The sequence below is a fragment of the Xenopus tropicalis genome, chromosome 1, assembly GCF_000004195.4.
Source record: "Xenopus tropicalis strain Nigerian chromosome 1, UCB_Xtro_10.0, whole genome shotgun sequence".
Lineage (NCBI taxonomy): Eukaryota > Metazoa > Chordata > Amphibia > Anura > Pipidae > Xenopus > Xenopus tropicalis.
In genome coordinates this window covers 12,566,908-12,586,366 of record NC_030677.2, presented here as the reverse complement: position 1 = coordinate 12,586,366, position 19,459 = coordinate 12,566,908, and the positions used below count along the sequence as shown (strand labels likewise).

At 50.9% G+C, this 19,459-nt stretch overlaps 1 protein-coding gene across 2 annotated transcripts in view; it reads left to right on the top strand.

Annotated features, from left to right (window-relative positions):
- The first annotated feature begins 12,883 nt into the window (after positions 1–12,883).
- lzts3 (leucine zipper, putative tumor suppressor family member 3) overlaps positions 12,884–19,459 on the top strand; it is a 47,248-nt gene continuing 40,672 nt past the window's right edge. Inside the window, exon 1 of one of the 2 annotated variants that reach the window (XM_002936356.5) lies at positions 12,884–13,122. The gene's annotated coding sequence lies outside the window, so the exon portion shown is untranslated. The remainder of the gene's footprint in view (positions 13,123–19,459) is intronic. The other variant, XM_004911324.4, reaches the window with a different exon arrangement.

Sequence of the window (19,459 nt, the reverse complement as noted above, 5' to 3'; positions counted from 1 at the left end):
AATGAATGGAACTCGCCGTATCTATAAATAGCGCAAACCCTAATGAGCAGGTTGGCAGCCACTCACTCAATATTTGATTCGAAAATTGTAAATTAACCCTTAAGGCTCACTGGCACGGAACCGCGGGTTTGTGAACTGGACTTTGCCCCAATTCTAAACTGTTTAGCAATGAATTCATCAGCTGCCCAGCTCTCTGCTTGGGTTATAGAGTCCCTGCCCCTCCCCCTGTAAACTGCCATCAGAGTGTTCTAGCCAAGCCCACTGCTTGAGTCATAGAGTCCCTGCCCCTCCCCCTGTAAACTGCCATCAGAGTGTTCTAGCCCCGCCCTCTGCTTGTATATAGAGTTCCTGACCGTCCCACTGTAAACTGCCATCAGAGTGTTCTAGCCCCGCCCTCTGCTTGTATATAGAGTTCCTGACCGTCCCACTGTAAACTGCCATCAGAGTGTTCTAGCCCCGCCCTCTGCTTGTGTATAGAGTCCCTGACCCTCCCCCTGTAAACTGCCATTAAAGTGCTTTAGCCCAGCCCACTGCTTGAGTCATAGTGTCCCTGACCCTCCTCCTATAAACTGCCATCAGAGTTTTTTAGCCCAGCCCACTACTTAAGATACAGCTTTCTTACCCCTCCCCCTGTTAGCTGCCAGCCCCCCTGCAACATAAGGCAGGAGATCGATCACAGTTGCCATGCAATTCTGATTGCAGTCGCCATGTTTTTCCCATAATGCACTGTTTTCCCCCAGAATGCAAGCTTCACTGCAGGGTAAATGAGCGTTTGCACCTAAATGGGCACAACTGCATGGGTGCTGCGTTGCAAATTGGGCGCCCAGATTGCATTTGTGGACATACATGAGCCCTAATGGGTTAAACCCCAGAGCCGGCAACTGACCTGGGAACCGACGGACCAACTTCTCTGCCTAGCGCCGCCGCCGGCAATACCCAAACCAGGAGCTTTGGACAATTCTCCGGGCGAATCTGAATCCCCCCCCTCCCCCAGGCCCTGGGCCCCGGCCCAACACTCGTTTATTCGCTCCTGGTACACGGGCTCGTGCTCCGCTGAGACGCTCCATGGCCGTGTTCTGTTGTCATGACAACCCCCATTAGGCCCCATGTCAGGTATTCTGCTAAATGTGTATCTGTTCCCTGCCCCCGGCTGGCATCCCTGTGTGCCCTAACCACCGGGGCAATGAGCCCGACTGGCAACGGCCATGGCATTATATCTTCCCATCAGTCCCTGCCCCAGTGAGCTTACAATCTAAGGTCCCTATCACATTCCCATCAGTCCCTGCCCCAGTGAGCTTACAATCTAAGGTCCCTATCACATTCCCATCAGTCCCTGCCCCAGTGAGCTTACAATCTAAGGTCCCTATCCCATTCCCATCAGTCCCTGCCCCAGTGAGCTTACAATCTAAGGTCCCTATCCCATTCCCATCAGTCCCTGCCCCAGTGAGCTTACAATCTAAGGTCCCTATCACATTCCCATCAGTCCCTGCCCCAGTGAGCTTACAATCTAAGGTCCCTATCCCATTCCCATCAGTCCCTGCCCCAGTGAGCTTACAATCTAAGGTCCCTATCACATTCCCATCAGTCCCTGCCCCAGTGAGCTTACAATCTAAGGTCCCTATCACATTCCCATCAGTCCCTGCCCCAGTGAGCTTACAATCTAAGGTCCCTATCCCATTCCCATCAGTCCCTGCCCCAGTGAGCTTACAGTCTAAGGTCCCTATCACATTCCCATCAGTCCCTGCCCCAGTGAGCTTACAATCTAAGGTCCCTATCACATTCCCATCAGTCCCTGCCCCAGTGAGCTTACAATCTAAGGTCCCTATCCCATTCCCATCAGTCCCTGCCCCAGTGAGCTTACAATCTAAGGTCCCTATCACATTCCCATCAGTCCCTGCCCCAGTGAGCTTACAATCTAAGGTCCCTATCACATTCCCATCAGTCCCTGCCCCAGTGAGCTTACAATCTAAGGTCCCTATCCCATTCCCATCAGTCCCTGCCCCAGGGAGCTTACAATCTAAGGTCCCTATCACATTCCCATCAGTCCCTGCCCCAGTGAGCTTACAATCTAAGGTCCCTATCACATTCCCATCAGTCCCTGCCCCAGTGAGCTTACAATCTAAGGTCCCTATCCCATTCCCATCAGTCCCTGCCCCAGTGAGCTTACAATCTAAGGTCCCTATCCCATTCCCATCAGTCCCTGCCCCAGTGAGCTTACAATCTAAGGTCCCTATCCCATTCCCATCAGTCCCTGCCCCAGTGAGCTTACAATCTAATCTCCCTATTACTGCATGGACATGCTGCATGGATTCACTGCAACATTCCACATTTCGCCATTCTGCAAAATTTCGATGCAAAAGATTGTGGTTGAGTCAAAAACAGGCACAATCGCGTCATCATCTTGTCCCACTGCCCAGCAGTCATTAAAGGAAAACTACACCCCCAGAATGAATACGTAACCACATACTGCCAAAAAGTATATTTATATGAAAATGGTTTATTTAGAGGAAGCAGGGTTTTACATATGAGCTGTTTATGGGATATATTTTATAGAGACCCACATTGTTTTTAAAGTGGGGACACAGCACTGTTTTGGGGTCCGTGCGTTTATTGGATAAACCAGAACCCAGTAAGTGGATCTAGCACCGCAGGGTTTGGGTAGAACACAGCAATGGTCATGTGATCCTTTATTTTCCATGTAAAACTGCAAATGGAATCCTGCTGCGAATACCTTGCGAGTCGCCGGACAAAGTGCCTGTTGCCGCGAGCTCCGAGGGGACAGTGAGGCCTAAATGTACCCTGTAATGTTTATTTCCAGAAGGAATTTTAAAATATTTAATATTGTCTGGGCTGATTAGGGCCCAGGCGTGAGATGATGGATCGGCCCTGTCAGCAGGAACGCCACGGGAGCCGGCGGCGCCGCAATGTATTCCAGACAGAAGCACTTTGGGAAAGTTCCGACATGCACAAAAACTTTGCCTTTTCCCCTCTTTGCGATGATTTAAACATGATTCTTTCTCCCTCGGGAGCAGCTAGAGAAACTCACATCCAAAGTGGCTTTTTTTTCTCCTTTAAAAGCCAATTTAGGTTTTTTATGGAGAGGAAAGTTTATATTTATTAGAGAATGTGCTCTGGGATCATTGCTGCCCCTGTCTCGGGGCTGTTCGACTACCGTATATTCTTGCGCGGGGTAAACAGGGAAACTGAGAATTGTTTCACTTTCCAACTTCCTGGTTCTTCTGAGCAATTGGAGGAGGGGCAAGCAGGTTGTTCATTAACAGGTCAATGAACTCCTCCTTATCTGTTTATCTGAGACAGCTGGGGACAGGGAGGGCGTTGTTGTTTGTAGTAAATGAGGCCCATTGTTGAATGAATGATAGATAGCTGAAATTCCTTTCCGAGCATTGCGCGCCGTAGTATGCAGGGAGTTGCAGTTGCGCCGCTGGAGCGCGTGCCAGGGGGCAGATATCGGAGTTAAGGGGAATGTGCTTATACAAGGTGGCAATGCAGGAGTCACAGTGTAGGTTCTCATTAGAGAGCTTTGTGTGTAATTATACTCTGGAGCATATAATTGTGTTTAAATTAATTACAAAAAAGGTAAAATAGAGTTTCTTTGTTTCACTCCACTTTCCTTCTCTTGCGCTGAATGTAACTCAGGAACTCCATGTCTTCTCCCTGTGACTGGATCCATAGGACAGAGGGGACGCTAGGGGATGCCATGGGGTTGTCCATCCTATGACCTTCACATAGCGGAGCTCCCAGTGCAGGGGATGGGACTCTGAACAATGAGGGTTGGTTGGTGGAGCAAAGACACGATAAGGGCAAGATGGAGATAAAAGGGCAAGATGGCAACAGTGAGATAAGATGGCAACAGTGGGGCAAGCTGGCAGCAGTAGGACAAGATGATAACTGCATAGCAAGAAGGAGACAGTTGGACAAGATGAAGACAATTGGACAAGATGGCAACAGCAGAGCAAGATGGAGATAAAAGAGCAAGATGGCAACAGCGTGACAAGGTAGCAACAGTAGGACAAGATGGAGGCAAAAGGGCAAGTTAGCAAGTGTGGAACAAGATGAGAACAGCAGACAAGATGACAACAGGACAAGATAGAGATGGAAGGGCAAGATGGCAACAGTGTGACAAAATGCCAACAGCAGGGCAACTACAAGACAGTAGGGCAAGATGGAGACAACGTATGCAACAGCAGAGGAAGATTGAGACAGTAGGACAAGATGGCAACAGCAGAGGAAGATGGAGACAGTAGGACAAGATGGAGACAGTAGGACAAGATGGTAACAGCAGAGGAAGATGAAGACAGTAGGACAAGATGGAGACAGTAGGGCAAGATGGCAACAGCAGAGGAAGATGAAGACAGTAGGACAAGATGGCAACAGCAGACAAAGATGGAGACAGTAGGACAAGATGGTAACAGTAGAGGAGGATGGAGACAGTAGGACAAGATGGTAACAGCAGAGGAAGATGAAGACAGTAGGGCAAGATGGTAACAGCAGAGGAAGATGGAGACAGTAGGACAAGATGGCAACAGCAGACAAAGATGGAGACAGTAGGACAAGATGGTAACAGTAGAGGAGGATGGAGACAGTAGGACAAGATGGCAACAGCAGACAAAGATGGAGACAGAAGGACAAGATGGTAACAGTAGAGGAAGATGGAGACAGTAGGGCAAGATGGCAACAGCAGACAAAGATGGAGACAGTAGGGCAAGATGGCAACAGCAGACAAAGATGGAGACAGTAGGGCAAGGTGGAGACAGTAGGGCAAGGTGGAGACAGTAGGGCAAGATGGAGACAGTAGGGCAAGATGGAGACAGTAGGGCAAGGTGGAGACAGTAGGGCAAGGTGGAGACAGTAGGGCAAGATGGAGACAGTAGGGCAAGATGGAGACAGTAGGGCAAGATGGAGACAGTAGGGCAAGGTGGAGACAGTAGGGCAAGATGGTGACAGTAACACAATAAAAAGTAAAGCTCTGTTTAGTCGCCATGATTATTGCCTCTGGGGCAAATCAGGTTCTTTTCTTTTTAAAAGCTTTATGGAGCATCCGTTTGTACTTTTCTCATGAAGATTTAAACACAAGGTTAGGACTATACAGAGGATTTAAGAAATCACAGCACTTTAGGCTGAGGCAAACAAAAGAGACCTCCCTCGGTCATTTAGATTTATCTATTTTACTTGCATCTCGGCGGCTGTCACTGACGCACAGCATCAGCCCATTTGGCAGACCTGACTGCTTCGGTCCCTGTCTATTTCCATGGAAATGTTGCTTTATGGCGGCGCCTCTGAGCTCTGCATCCTTCTGTCCTGTCCTCATTTTACCCACTGGAAGAGAACCGTCCTCACGTTAGAGGTCACACAGAGAAGAGCGCATTCAGCACGGAAACATGTATTCCCCCCACTAATGGTGATATTATGGCTTCCTGATGGGCCCGTCACATGGAAATTTCTGCACAACCCTGCCACTGACCCAACTCCCCCACCCATCCCCATGGGAGGCTCATCCTGAGTTACCCCTTAAAGTCCAGCTTGAAGGTCAGTTATGGTTAGACTGCCTGGAACAATGATGTGTACATGGCTGTTTATTGGCAGGGGTTGTCCGACAAGTTAAAAGATGACCTAGTCCCCAGGGAGCTTCCTGAACAGCTTGAGAATGTGGTTGCTCTCAGTATCAAGGTTGACACGCGCTTTAGAGAGCGTCAAGCGGAGAAAGAAGTTTCAGCTCCTCGATTCCAAAGACCCCTGCTCCAGAGCTCCTCAGGTCCCATCCTGTACCCCTGAGGAACATCTCTGTACCCCTGAGGGAACATCGCTCTGAAAGAGAGAAACTTTGGAGATGGTTAGCTGGCCTGTGCTTGTACTGGGGTAACAGGGCTCACTTTGCCAACAACTGGCCCCTGAAGCAGGGACACGCCAAAGCCTAGGTAAGATTGGGGCATCAAACCTTCTCCCCAAAAGAAGATTCCTGCTCTCTGGGCTTCCAGTTGGCTTCCGAGACTGTTAATGTTCAAGCATTCCTTGATTCCGGAGCTGCAGGAAATTTTATGGATTTTTTTGCCAAGCATCTTAGTATTCCCCTTTTCCCTATATCTACACCCTTGTGGGTTTTGACGATTAATAAAGACCCCTGACGTCCAAAATTATCTCTGCGGCAACAGGGGAACTACCTCTGACTGTGCGATCTCTGCATAAAGAGAAATTATCCTTTCTCATCATAAATTGCCTTTCTGCTCCAGTGGTATTGGGTCTGCCTTGGTTTTACATAATTCAGTCATTGGTTGGTCCACCAGCCAAGTCTCCCACTGGAGTCCATATTGCCACAATAATTGCCTGCCCCCCCCCTCCCCATGTATCCACTGAATACAATCGCCTGGTTCTAGCATATAAGGACTCTTCAGATATCTTGTGCAAGAAGTCTGCTAAAACTCTTCCTCCTCATCGTCCCTACGACTGCCCCACCAATCTCCTTCCTGAAACCATGCCCCCTAGAGGCCGTACCTATCCTCTCTCTCTCCAGTTGAGACCCAAGCTATGAAGGGGTATTTACAAGATAACCTTGGTCTTTGTCCTTGCATCGATTACAGGGGCCTCAATAACTCTCATCTCTGAGCTGTTTGACCAACTGAAAACAAAACTAGACCTTCATGGGGCCTACCACCTAAACCAGATATGAGAGGGGGTGAGTGGGAGACGGCCTTTAACACCAGAGACGGGCACTATGAGTAATGGCTTTTGGGCTCTGCAATGCCCCTTTGATAACGATAACTTCCGGGACAGTCCGTGGTCGTCTATTTTTTCTAAGGACATTATTGGCCATAGAGCCCACCTAGTTCTCTCTTGATTAAGGATATAGATCCTGCCAAAGTTTCTGCAAATCAGGACTGACCTCTTGCAGCCAGAACCAAGGCCATACAGAGATTTAATGGCTTTGCCAGTTACTACAGGCAATTCATCAAGGGATTCTCTTCTCATGTAGCTCCAATCCTGGCTCTCATCTAAAAAGGTGGAAAACCTAACATTTTGCCCCCGCAAGCCTTGGAAGCCTTTAATGCCTTCAGAGACTCCTTTGCCTCAGCTCCAGTCCTCAAACATCCAGACCCCCGTCAACCCTTCTTTATTGAGTTCCACTAAATCAAGTTTGGAGAAGAGTTAATTTGCTCAAAAGAACTATGCTGATAGAAAGTGTAAATCTTCTCCTCACTACCCTGTTGGGGACAAAGTTTGGCTTTCCACCAAGAAGATCCATCTCAAGATTCCTTCTCCCAAGTTGGGCCCTAAGTTTATTGGTTCTTTGTCTGTTCTGGAGATCATTAACCCAGTAGCTTCCTCCTGAGATGGTCATTGCTAATGTGTTCCAACCATTCCAACCGTTTCTTCTCCGGACAATCTCTTCCTACTCCTGTCATTGTGGATGAAGTATGAAGAGTATGAAGAATAAGAAACAAGAGTGTGAAGTTGAAAAAAACTCTGGACTCGAGATTCTCCCAATCCCAAAAAGTAGAAGAGCATTACGGGGCACTACGGGGCACAAGTGCACTTCTGGCCGGGGTCTGGCTGTGCTCCACACCTTGTGCTGGATAAAAATTTGGGCGCGGGTGTCTGTGGCCACTCCTTCACTTGTGTCCAACCCACCCATTCCCAACCTAACCTGGCACACTGTCCCTTCTTATATATACCGCTGCCCCCTCACCCCTTTCTGATGTCCCTGGAGGGGGCGGAGCTGGCAGGCACATGTATATAAAAAAGCAGCCAATGCCAAAAGTAGAAGGAATAGCAGGGAGTTGATTTGGGGGAAGGATGTGGCCAAATTCGACCCACCATACCATATCGTATAAATGTACATAAATGTATATAAATATACTCACGGACCAATCCAATTACGTGTATTATTGTTGCCGCTTTACCTCCCTGGGGGGCTGCAACACTTTTGTGATTTACTCAATGTCTCATTTCATTCTCCCCCCCCCTCGCCCTTTTGAAGGCCTTACAGCTTCTCTTTGATGCTTATGGGAGGCTACTGGCACTGTGCCCGCCTGGCCAACGCCGCCGAATGGTTGAAAAGGAATAAATTACGGGCGGGTTCATTAGGAGTTCACATTGCAGCGTCTCGGCCCCGCGAGCGACAGATCCCTCGTACATTAAAGGCCACGTTAACTGTGAGAGAATAAGGGTCCCCTTATATTTATAGGAGGCCGAGGCTTTTCAAAGGCGCCAGGAGTGGGGCAATATTATATATATATATTATACAGTAGCGCCGGGAGTGGGGCAATATTATATATATATATTATATAGTAGCGCCGGGAGTGGGGCAATATTATATATATATATATTATACAGTAGCGCCGGGAGTGGGGCAACATTATATATATATATTATACAGTAGCGCCGGGAGTGGGGCAATATTATATATATATTATATAGTAGCGCCGGGAGTGGGGCAATATTATATATATATATTATACAGTAGCGCCGGGAGTGGGGCAATATTATATATATATTATACAGTAGCGCCGGGAGTGGGGCAATATTATATATATATATTATACAGTAGCGCCGGGAGTGGGGCAATATTATATATATATATTATACAGTAGCGCCGGGAGTGGGGCAATATTATATATATATATTATACAGTAGCGCCGGGAGTGGGGCAACATTATATATATATATTATACAGTAGCGCCGGGAGTGGGGCAATATTATATATATATTATATAGTAGCGCCGGGAGTGGGGCAATATTATATATATATATTATACAGTAGCGCCGGGAGTGGGGCAATATTATATATATATATTATACAGTAGCGCCGGGAGTGGGGCAATATTATATATATATATTATACAGTAGCGCCGGGAGTGGGGCAATATTATATATATATATTATACAGTAGCGCCGGGAGTGGGGCAATATTATATATATATTATATAGTAGCGCCGGGAGTGGGGCAATATTATATATATATATTATACAGTAGCGCCGGGAGTGGGGCAATATTATATATATATATTATATAGTAGCGCCGGGAGTGGGGCAATATTATATATATATATTATACAGTAGAGCCGGGAGTGGGGCAATATTATATATATATTATACAGTAGCGCCGGGAGTGGGGCAATATTATATATATATATTATACAGTAGCGCCGGGAGTGGGGCAATATTATATATATATATTATACAGTAGCGCCGGGAGTGGGGCAATATTATATATATATATTATACAGTAGCGCCGGGAGTGGGGGCAATATTATATATATATTATACAGTAGCGCCGGGAGTGGGGCAATATTATATATATATATTATACAGTAGCGCCGGGAGTGGGGCAATATTATATATATATATTATACAGTAGCGCCGGGAGTGGGGCAATATTATATATATATATTATACAGTAGCGCCGGGAGTGGGGCAATATTATATATATATTATACAGTAGCGCCGGGAGTGGGGCAATATTATATATATATATTATACAGTAGCGCCGGGAGTGAAAAGTTCAGTTAACCGTGCGTGACCAGCGTGTTAGTTATCCAATGGGGTGTTTGCAGGTTACTCATAAAGGAACAGAGACTTGTTGGCTCCTAGTGAATAGGTGCAATTGGGATAATGGCCTATGGCCCCTCCCTGCCGTTACTAATGGGCTGCACCTCGGGTGGCGCAGATGAAGTGGTGGCGGAACGGAGGGGATGCTGCGGTGACAGTGCCCACGTAATAGTATCCCTGCACCCCCAGTCCGACCCTGGCAGGAAGCATTTACTGATCACCTGTTTAAAAGCCATCACCTTATGGGTTGCCATTGGTTACTGCCCCTGTAAAATTAGTGCCTTTTATTACATAAGGGGGTAATAACCATGTAGCAACCGAGTGGCTTTTGTGCAATGGCCAGTGGCCCCAACAGGCGGCCCGACACCGGCCGACTCAGATCCCTCATTGGCAGCTGATTAGATAGTGTATGGGATCTCTCCCCGTGCAACCAGTATCTGGTCAGAACCCGGGGGGGTTACAAAATTTGCACCAGTTCAACTTCAGGCTTCTCCTGATAGGTCGTTATTGGCGCATTGGTGGCCAAACTGGGCAAAGATCGTCTCGTTTAGCAACAAGCGTTCCCCAATGTGCCTGTCATTAGGTACTGAGCAGCGGGGCTTTAATAATATATATATATAAAAATTCCTTTATCGCATGTAATTCAACATTTCACCATTAGCGGTTATACTGATGCACCCTCTAACAGCAGAGCGAGGTGCGGGGAGTTATATCAAGGTACAGAGAGTGGGGGAGGGGCAGAGCCATGAGAGACAGGTTACAGGGTGCAGGGAGTTATATCAAGGTACAGAGAGTGGGGGAGGGGCAGAGCCATGAGAGGCAGGTTACAGGGTGCAGGGAGTTATATCAAGGTACAGAGAGTGGGGGAGGGGCAGAGCCATGAGAGGCAGGTTACAGGGTGCAGGGAGTTATATCAAGGTACAGAGAGTGGGGGAGGGGCAGGTCCATGAGAGGCAGGTTACAGGGTGCAGGGAGTTATATCAAGGTACAGAGAGCGGGGGAGGGGCAGAGCCATGAGAGGCAGGTACAGGGTGCAGGGAGTTATATCAAGGTACAGAGAGTGGGGGAGGGGCAGGTCCATGAGAGGCAGGTTACAGGGTGCAGGGAGTTATATCAAGGTACAGAGAGTGGGGGAGGGGCAGAGCCATGAGAGGCAGGTTACAGGGTGCAGGGAGTTATATCAAGGTACAGAGTGTGGGGGAGGTGCAAAGCCATGAGAGGCAGGTTACAGGGTGCAGGGAGTTATATCAAGGTACAGAGAGTGGGGGAGAGGCAGGTCCATGAGAGGCAGGTTACAGGGTGCAGGGAGTTATATCAAGGTACAGAGTGTGGGGGAGGGAAGGTCCATGAGAGGCAGGTTACAGGGTGCAGGGAGTTATATCAAGGTACAGAGTGTGGGGGAGGGGAAGGTCCATGAGAGGCAGGTTACAGGGTGCAGGGAGTTATATCAAGGTACAGAGTGTGGGGGAGGGGCAGGTCCATGAGAGGCAGGTTACAGGGTGCAGGGAGTTATATCAAGGTACAGAGAGTGGGGGAGGGGCAGGTCCATGAGAGGCAGGTTACAGGGTGCAGGGAGTTATATCAAGGTACAGAGTGTGGGGGAGGGGCAGAGCCATGAGAGGCAGGTTACAGGGTGCAGGGAGTTATATCAAGGTACAGAGAGTGGGGGAGGGGCAGAGCCATGAGAGGCAGGTTACAGGGTGCAGGGAGTTATATCAAGGTACAGAGAGTGGGGGAGGGGAAGGTCCATGAGAGGCAAGTTACAGGGTGCAGGGAGTTATATCAAGGTACAGAGTGTGGGGGAGGGGGCAGGTCCATGAGAGGCAGGTTACAGGGTGCAGGGAGTTATATCAAGGTACAGAGTGTGGGGGAGGGGAAGGTCCATGAGAGGCAGGTTACATAGTGCAGGGAGTTATATCAAGGTACAGAGTGTGGGGGAGGGGCAGAGCCATGAGAGGCAGGTTACAGGGTGCAGGGAGTTATATCAAGGTACCGAGTGTGGGGGAGGGGCAGGTCCATGAGAGGCAGGTTACAGGGTGCGGGGAGTTATATCAAGGTACATAGAGTGGGGGAGGGGCAGAGCCATGAGAGGCAGGTTACAGGGTGCGGGGAGTTATATCAAGGTACAGAGAGTGGGGGAGGGGCAGACCCATGAGAGGCAGGTTACAGGGTGCGGGGAGTTATATAAAGGTACAGAGAGTGGGGGAGGGGCAGGTCCATGAGAGGCAGGTTACAGGGTGCGGGGAGTTATATCAAGGTACAGAGAGTGGGGGAGGGGCAGAGCCATGAGAGGCAGGTTACAGGGTGCAGGGAGTTATATCAAGGTACCGAGTGTGGGGGAGGGGCAGGTCCATGAGAGGCAGGTTACAGGGTGCGGGGAGTTATATCAAGGTACAGAGTGTGGGGGAGGGGCAGGTCCATGAGAGGCAGGTTACAGGGTGCAGGGAGTTATATCAAGGTACAGAGAGTGGGGGAGGGGCAGAGCCATGAGAGGCTGGTTACAGGGTGCAGGGAGTTATATCAAGGTACAGAGAGCGGGGGAGGGGCAGAGCCATGAGAGGCAGGTTACAGGGTGTAGGGAGTTATATCAAGGTACAGAGAGCGGGGGAGGGGCAGAGCCATGAGAGGCAGGTTACAGGGTGCAGGGAGTTATATCAAGGTACAGGGAGTGGGGGAGGGGCAGGTCCATGAGAGGCAGGTTACAGGGTGCAGGGAGTTATATCAAGGTACAGGGAGTGGGGGAGGGGCAGGTCCATGAGAGGCAGGTTACAGGGTGCGGGGAGTTATATCAAGGTACAGGGAGTGGGGGAGGGGCAGGTCCATGAGAGGCAGGTTACAGGGTGCGGGGAGTTATATCAAGGTACAGAGAGTGGGGGAGGGGCAGAGCCATGAGAGGCAGGTTACAGGGTGCGGGGAGTTATATCAAGGTACAGAGAGTGGGGGAGGGGCAGAGCCATGAGAGGCAGGTTACAGGGTGCAGGGAGTTATATCAAGGTACAGAGAGCGGGGGAGGGGCAGAGCCATGAGAGGCAGGTTACAGGGTGCAGGGAGTTATATCAAGGTACAGAGAGCGGGGGAGGGGCAGAGCCATGAGAGGCAGGTTACAGGGTGCAGGGAGTTATATCAAGGTACAGAGAGTGGGGGAGGGGCAGAGCCATGAGAGGCAGGTTACAGGGTGCAGGGAGTTATATCAAGGTACAGAGAGCGGGGGAGGGGCAGAGCCATGAGAGGCAGGTGCTGACCCGGTGGGGGGAGTGGCCAGGGACCGCTGGGCGGGGCAGAGGGCGGAGCGCCAATCACACTGACAGACCGATGCTCTCGGTGGCACAGCTGGCAGATCGGTGCGATTGAGCCCCTCCCCCAGTAGCACAGCCCAGACTGACAGGGAGCGGAGGGAGGAGAGACAGTCTGGGCATCTCACAGCCGGGAGCGCCACCATGTCCCGGGGAGTCACCCCCAGCCGCTAAACCTTCCCCCCAGCCCCCGGCAATGAGCCCATCTGCCCCCGCCCCGGGCTGCTGCAGGGAAGATGCCGGCCCCAAGCCCCAGCACTGGCAGGTAAGTGTCTCCTCCGGGATCGGCACAAACACACAGCCGCACTGCAGCACTGCCCCCCCTCCTACTGGCACTGCCCCCCCCCTACTGGCACTGCCCCCCCCCTACTGGCACTGCCCCCCCTACTGCACTGCCCCCCCCTACTGGCACTGCCCCCCCCCTACTGGCACTGCCCCCAGCTACTGGCACTGCCCCCCAGCTACTGGCACTGCCCCCCTACTGGCACTGCCCCCCCTACTGGCACTGCCCCCCCCTACTGGCACTGCCCCCCCCTACTTGGCCCTGCCCCCCCTACTGAGCCGCCCCCCCCTACTTGGCACTGCCCCCCCCCCCTACTGGCACTGCCCCCCTACTGGCACTGCCCCCCCTACTGGCACTGCCCCCCCCTACTGGCACTGCCCCCCCTACTGCACTGCCCCCCCCTACTGGCACTGCCCCCCCCCGCTACTGGCACTGCCCCCCCTACTGGCACTGCCCCCCAGCTACTGGCACTGCCCCCCTACTGGCACTGCCCCCCCTACTGGCACTGGCCCCCCCTACTGGCACTGCCCCCCCTACTGGCACTGCCCCCCTACTGGCACTGCCCCCGCTACTGCACTGCCCCCCCTACTGGCACTGCCCCCCCCTACTGGCACTGCCCCCCCAGCTACTGGCACTGCCCCCCAGCTACTGGCACTGCCCCCCCCCTACTGGCACTGCCCCCCCCAGCTACTGGCACTGCCCCCCCAGCTACTGGCACTGCCCCCCCAGCTACTGGCACTGCCCCCCCCAGCTACTGGCACTGCCCCCCCCTACTGGCACTGCCCCCCCCAGCTACTGGCACTGTGTCCCCCCCCCAGCTACTGGCACTGCCCCCCCCCCAGCTATTGGCACTGCCCCCCAGCTACTGGCACTGCCCCCCCAGCTACTGGCACTGCCCCCCCAGCTACTGGCACTGCCCCTCCAGCTACTGGCAACTGCCCCCCAGCTACTGGCACTGCCCCCCAGCTACTGGCACTGCCCCCCCAGCTACTGGCACTGCCCCCCCCCAGCTACTGGCACTGCCCCCCCCCTACTGGCACTGCCCCCCCCAGCTACTGGCACTGCCCCCCCAGCTACTGGCACTGGCCCCCCCTACTGGCACTGCCCCCCCAGCTACTGGCACTGCCCCCCCCAGCTACTGGCACTGCCCCCCCCCTACTGGCACTGCCCCCCCCAGCTACTGGCACTGCCCCCCTACTGGCACTGCCCCCCCCTACTGGCACTGCCCCCCCAGCTACTGGCACTGCCCCCCCCAGCTACTGGCACTGCCCCCCCACTGGCACTGCCCCCCCTACTGGCACTGCCCCCCCAGCTACTGGCACTGCCCCCCCCAGCTACTGGCACTGCCCCCCCCGCTACTGGCACTGCCCCCCCCAGCTACTGGCACTGCCCCCCCCAGCTACTGGCACTGCCCCCCAGCTACTGGCACTGTGTCCCCCCCCAGCTACTGGCACTGCCCCCCCAGCTACTGGCACTGTGTCCCCCCCCCAGCTACTGGCACTGCCCCCCCCAGCTATTGGCACTGCCCCCCAGCTACTGGCACTGCCCCCCCCAGCTACTGGCACTGCCCCCTCCAGCTACTGGCACTGCCCCCCAGCTACTGGCACTGCCCCCAGCTACTGGCACTGCCCCCCCCCCAGCTACTGGCACTGCCCCACCTAGCTACTGTCACTGCCCCCCAGCTATTGTCACTGCCTCCCCCAGCTACTGGCACTGTCTCCCCCAGCAATAGGCACTGCCACCCCAGCTACTGGCACTGCCCCCCCCCGCATGGGACCCGGGGGGTACATATTCCTAAACTGGCACCTACGGGCACACCTAGGCTTCACCTTTAACATTTATATGGCTGTATCCCTCCTACATATCTCTCCCTCCTATATACATCCCCCCCAGCCCTGTATCCCTCCTATATACATCCCCCCAGCCCTGTATCCCTCCTATATACATCCCCCCCCAGCCCTGTATCCCTCCTATACACATCCCCCCCAGCCCTGTATCCCTCCTATATACATCCCCCCCAGCCCTGTATCCCTCGTATACACATCCCCCCAGCCCTGTATCCCTCCTATACACATCCCCCCCAGCCCTGTATCCCTCCTATATACATCCCCCCCCAGCCCTGTATCCCTCGTATACACATCCCCCCCAGCCCTGTATCCCTCCTATATACATCTCCCCCCAGCCCTGTATTCCTCCTATATACATCTCCCCCCAGCCTTGTATCCCTCCTATATACATCTCCCCTAGCCCTGTATCCCTCCTATATACATCCCCCCAGCCCTGTATCCCTCCTATATACATCCCCCCAGCCCTGTATCCCTCCTATATACATCCCCCCCAGCCTTGTATCCCTCCTATATACATCCCCCCAGCCCTGTATCCCTCCTATATACATCCCCCCAGCCCTGTATCCCTCCTATACACATCCCCCCCAGCACTGTATCCCTCCCATATACATCCCCCCTAGCCCTGTATCCCTCCTATATACATCCCCCCAGCCCTGTATCCCTCCTATATACATCCCCCCCAGCCCTGTATCCCTCCTATACACATCCCCCCCAGCACTGTATCCCTCCCATATACATCCCCCCTAGCCCTGTATCCCTCCTATATACATCTCCCCCCAGCCCTGTATTCTCTTATGTACATCTCCCCCAGCCCTGTATCCCTCCTATATACATCCCCCCCCAGCCCTGTATCCCTCCTATATACATCCCCCCCAGCCCTGTATCCCTCCCATATACATCCCCCTAGCCCTGTATTCCTCCTATGTACATCTCCCCCCAGCCTTGTATCCCTCCTATATACATCTCCCCCAGCCCTGTATCCCTCCTATATACATCCCCCCCAGCTCTGTATCTCTCCTATATATATCCCCCCAGCTCTGTATCCCTCCTATATACATCCCCCCCAGCCCTGTATCCCTCCTATATACATCTCCCCTCAGCCCGATATCCCTCCTATATACATCCCCCCCAGCCCTTTATCCCTCCTATATACATTCCCTCAGCCCTGTATCCCTCCTATATACACTCCCAGCCCTGTATCCCTCCTATATACATCCCCCCATCCCCGTATTCCTCCTATATACACCCCCCAGCCTTGTATCCCTCCTACATACATCTCCCTTAGCCCTGTATCCCTCCTATATACATCCCCCCAGCCCTGTATCCCTCCTATATACATCCCCCCAGCCCTGTATCCCTCCTATATACACCCCCCAGCCCTGTATTCCTCCTATATACATCCCCCCCAGCCCTGTATTCCTCCTATATACATCCCCCCCAGCCCTGTATTCCTCCTAAATACATCCCCCCAGCCCTCTATCCCTCCTATATACATCCCCCCCAGCCCTGTATTCCTCCTATATACATCCCCCCCAGCCCTGTATTCCTCCTAAATACATCCCCCCAGCCCTCTATCCCTCCTATATACATCCCCCCTCCAGCCCTGTATCCCTCCTATATACATCCCCCCCAGCCCTGTATTCCTCCTATATACATCCCCCCAGCCCTGTATTCCTCCTAAATACATCCCCCCCAGCCAAGTGTATTCCCCATTACCCATCATGCCTTGCAGTCAGGCTGTTGGAAGGGATATTGGCTGCTGTTTCTGCTGAACTTTCCATTGTGCCACTTTGCATATAGATTTACCTGCATTTGCCTGTGTCAGTCAGTGCGCTCAGGTGAGCAGACTTGCCCCATCCCCAGCAATTGTCCCATACCCATCAATTACAATAAGCCCCATCCCCAGCAATTGCCCCCATCCCCCAGCAATAGGCCCCATCCCCAACAATTGGCCCCATACCCAGCAGGGGTACTGCTCATGGAAATGGTACTGCATTTAATGTGTTCTGGGGTCATTATACAGTACATTAAACTGACACTATTTACACATATACATATATTCTGGGGGCATTATATATGGAACGGGTACTGTATTTATCCTGCAGTAAGTTGTTTGAAATTTGCATTGTTTTTATCCTGCCATGTATTTGGGGGTATTATTTATGAAACTAACACTGCATTTAATGTGTTTTGGGTAATTGCACATGGAACTTGCACTGTATTTATACTGCCATGTATTCTGGGGGTACTACTCATGGAATTGGCACTGTATTTATACTGCCATATGTTCTGGGGCATTATATACGGAATTGGCACTGTATTTATCCTGCCATAAGATCAGGGGCATTATACACGGAATTGGCACTGTATTTATTCTGCCATAAGATCTGGGGCATTATATATGGAATTGGCACTGTATTTATCATGCCATATGTTCTGGGGCATTATATATGGAATTGGCACTGTATTTATTCTGCCATAAGATCTGGGGCATTATATATGGAATTGGCACTGTATTTATACTGCCATATGTTCTGGGGCATTATATATGGAATTGGCAGTGTATTTATTCTGCCATAAGATCTGGGGCATTATATACGGAATTGGCACTGTATTTATCCTGCCATATGTTCTGGGGGCATTATATATGGAATTGACGCTGTATTTATCCTGCCATATGTTCTGGGGGCATTATATATGGAATTGGCGCTGTATTTATACTGCCATATGTTCTGGGGGCATTATATATGGAATTGGCGCTGTATTTATACTGCCATATGTTCCGGGGGCATTATATATGGAATTGGCGCTTTATTTATACTGCCATATATGTGGGGGCATTATATATGGAATTGGCGCTGTATTTATACTGCCATATGTTCTGGGGGCATTATATATGGAATTGGCGCTGTATTTATACTGCCATATGTTCTGGGGGCATTATATATGGAATTGGCGCTGTATTTATACTGCCATATGTTCTGGGGGCATTATATATGGAATTGGCGCTGTATTTATACTGCCATATGTTCCGGGGGCATTATATATGGAATTGGCGCTGTATTTATACTGCCATATGTTCCGGGGGCATTATATATGGAATTGGTGCTGTATTTATACTGCCATATGTTCCGGGGGCATTATATATGGAATTGGCGCTATATTTATACTGCCATATGTTCCGGGGGCATTATATATGGAATTGGCGCTGTATTTATACTGCCATATGTTCCGGGGGCATTATATATGGAATTGGCGCTGTATTTATACTGCCATATGTTCTGGGGGCATTATATATGGAATTGGCGCTGTATTTATACTGCCATATGTTCCGGGGGCATTATATATGGAATTGGCGCTGTATTTATACTGCCATATGTTTTGGGGGCATTATATATGGAATTGGCACTGTATTTATACTGCCATATGTTCCGGGGGCATTAAATATGGAATTGGCGCTATATTTATACTGCCATATGTTCCGGGGGCATTATACAGGTATAGGACCCATTATCCAGAATGCTCGGGACCAAGGGTATTCCGGATAAGGGGTCTTTCCGTAATTTGGATCTCCATACCTTAAGTCTACTAAAAAATTAATAAAACATTAATTAAACCCAATAGGATTGTTTTGCATCCAATAAGGATTATTTATATCTTAGTTGGGATCAATTACAAGGTTCTGTTTTATTTCTACATAAAAAAAGGAAATCAGTTTTAAAATTCTGAATTATTTGCTTATAATGGAGTCTATGGGAGACGGGCTTTCCGTAATTCGGAGCTTTCTGGATAACGGGTTTCCGGATAAGGGGTCCGATACCTGTATATGGAATTGGCACTGTATTTATACTGCCATATGTTCTGGGGGCATTATATATGGCATTGGCACTGTATTTATACTGCCATATGTTCTGGGGGCATCATATATGGAATTGGCACTGTATTTATACTGCCATATGTTCTGGGGGCATCATATATGGAATTGGCGCTGTATTTACCCTGCAATATTTTGGGAAGTATGAAATTGACACTGTATTTTTCTTGTCATGTGTCCTGGGTTATTATGTATAATACTGGCACTACATTTATCCTGCAAGATGTTCTGGGGGGGTATTTAACTTGAAATTGCCTCTACATGTATCCCATCTTGTGTTCTGGGGTATTCTACATGGATCTGGCCCTGGGATATTATGAAGGAATCTGTGTAGGAATTGACTTTAATAAACCTGCCCAAACACAAAAGTGCCCCCTCCGCCAGCTCGCCATGCTTCTGTGTGTAACCCCCCTGCTCTTCCCTTGCCTCCCCCTTCCTTGGGCTCCTATTTGCTGCCTGTGTATGCCTACATGTACCCCTCTGGTGATTGGTTCTTGTAGACTCGGTACATGAGTCTTCTGGCTCATTTTGCTCCTCACTTCTACCCTATCATGTTATTTTATACATTGTTGACATTTTGTACTTCATTAATAATAAT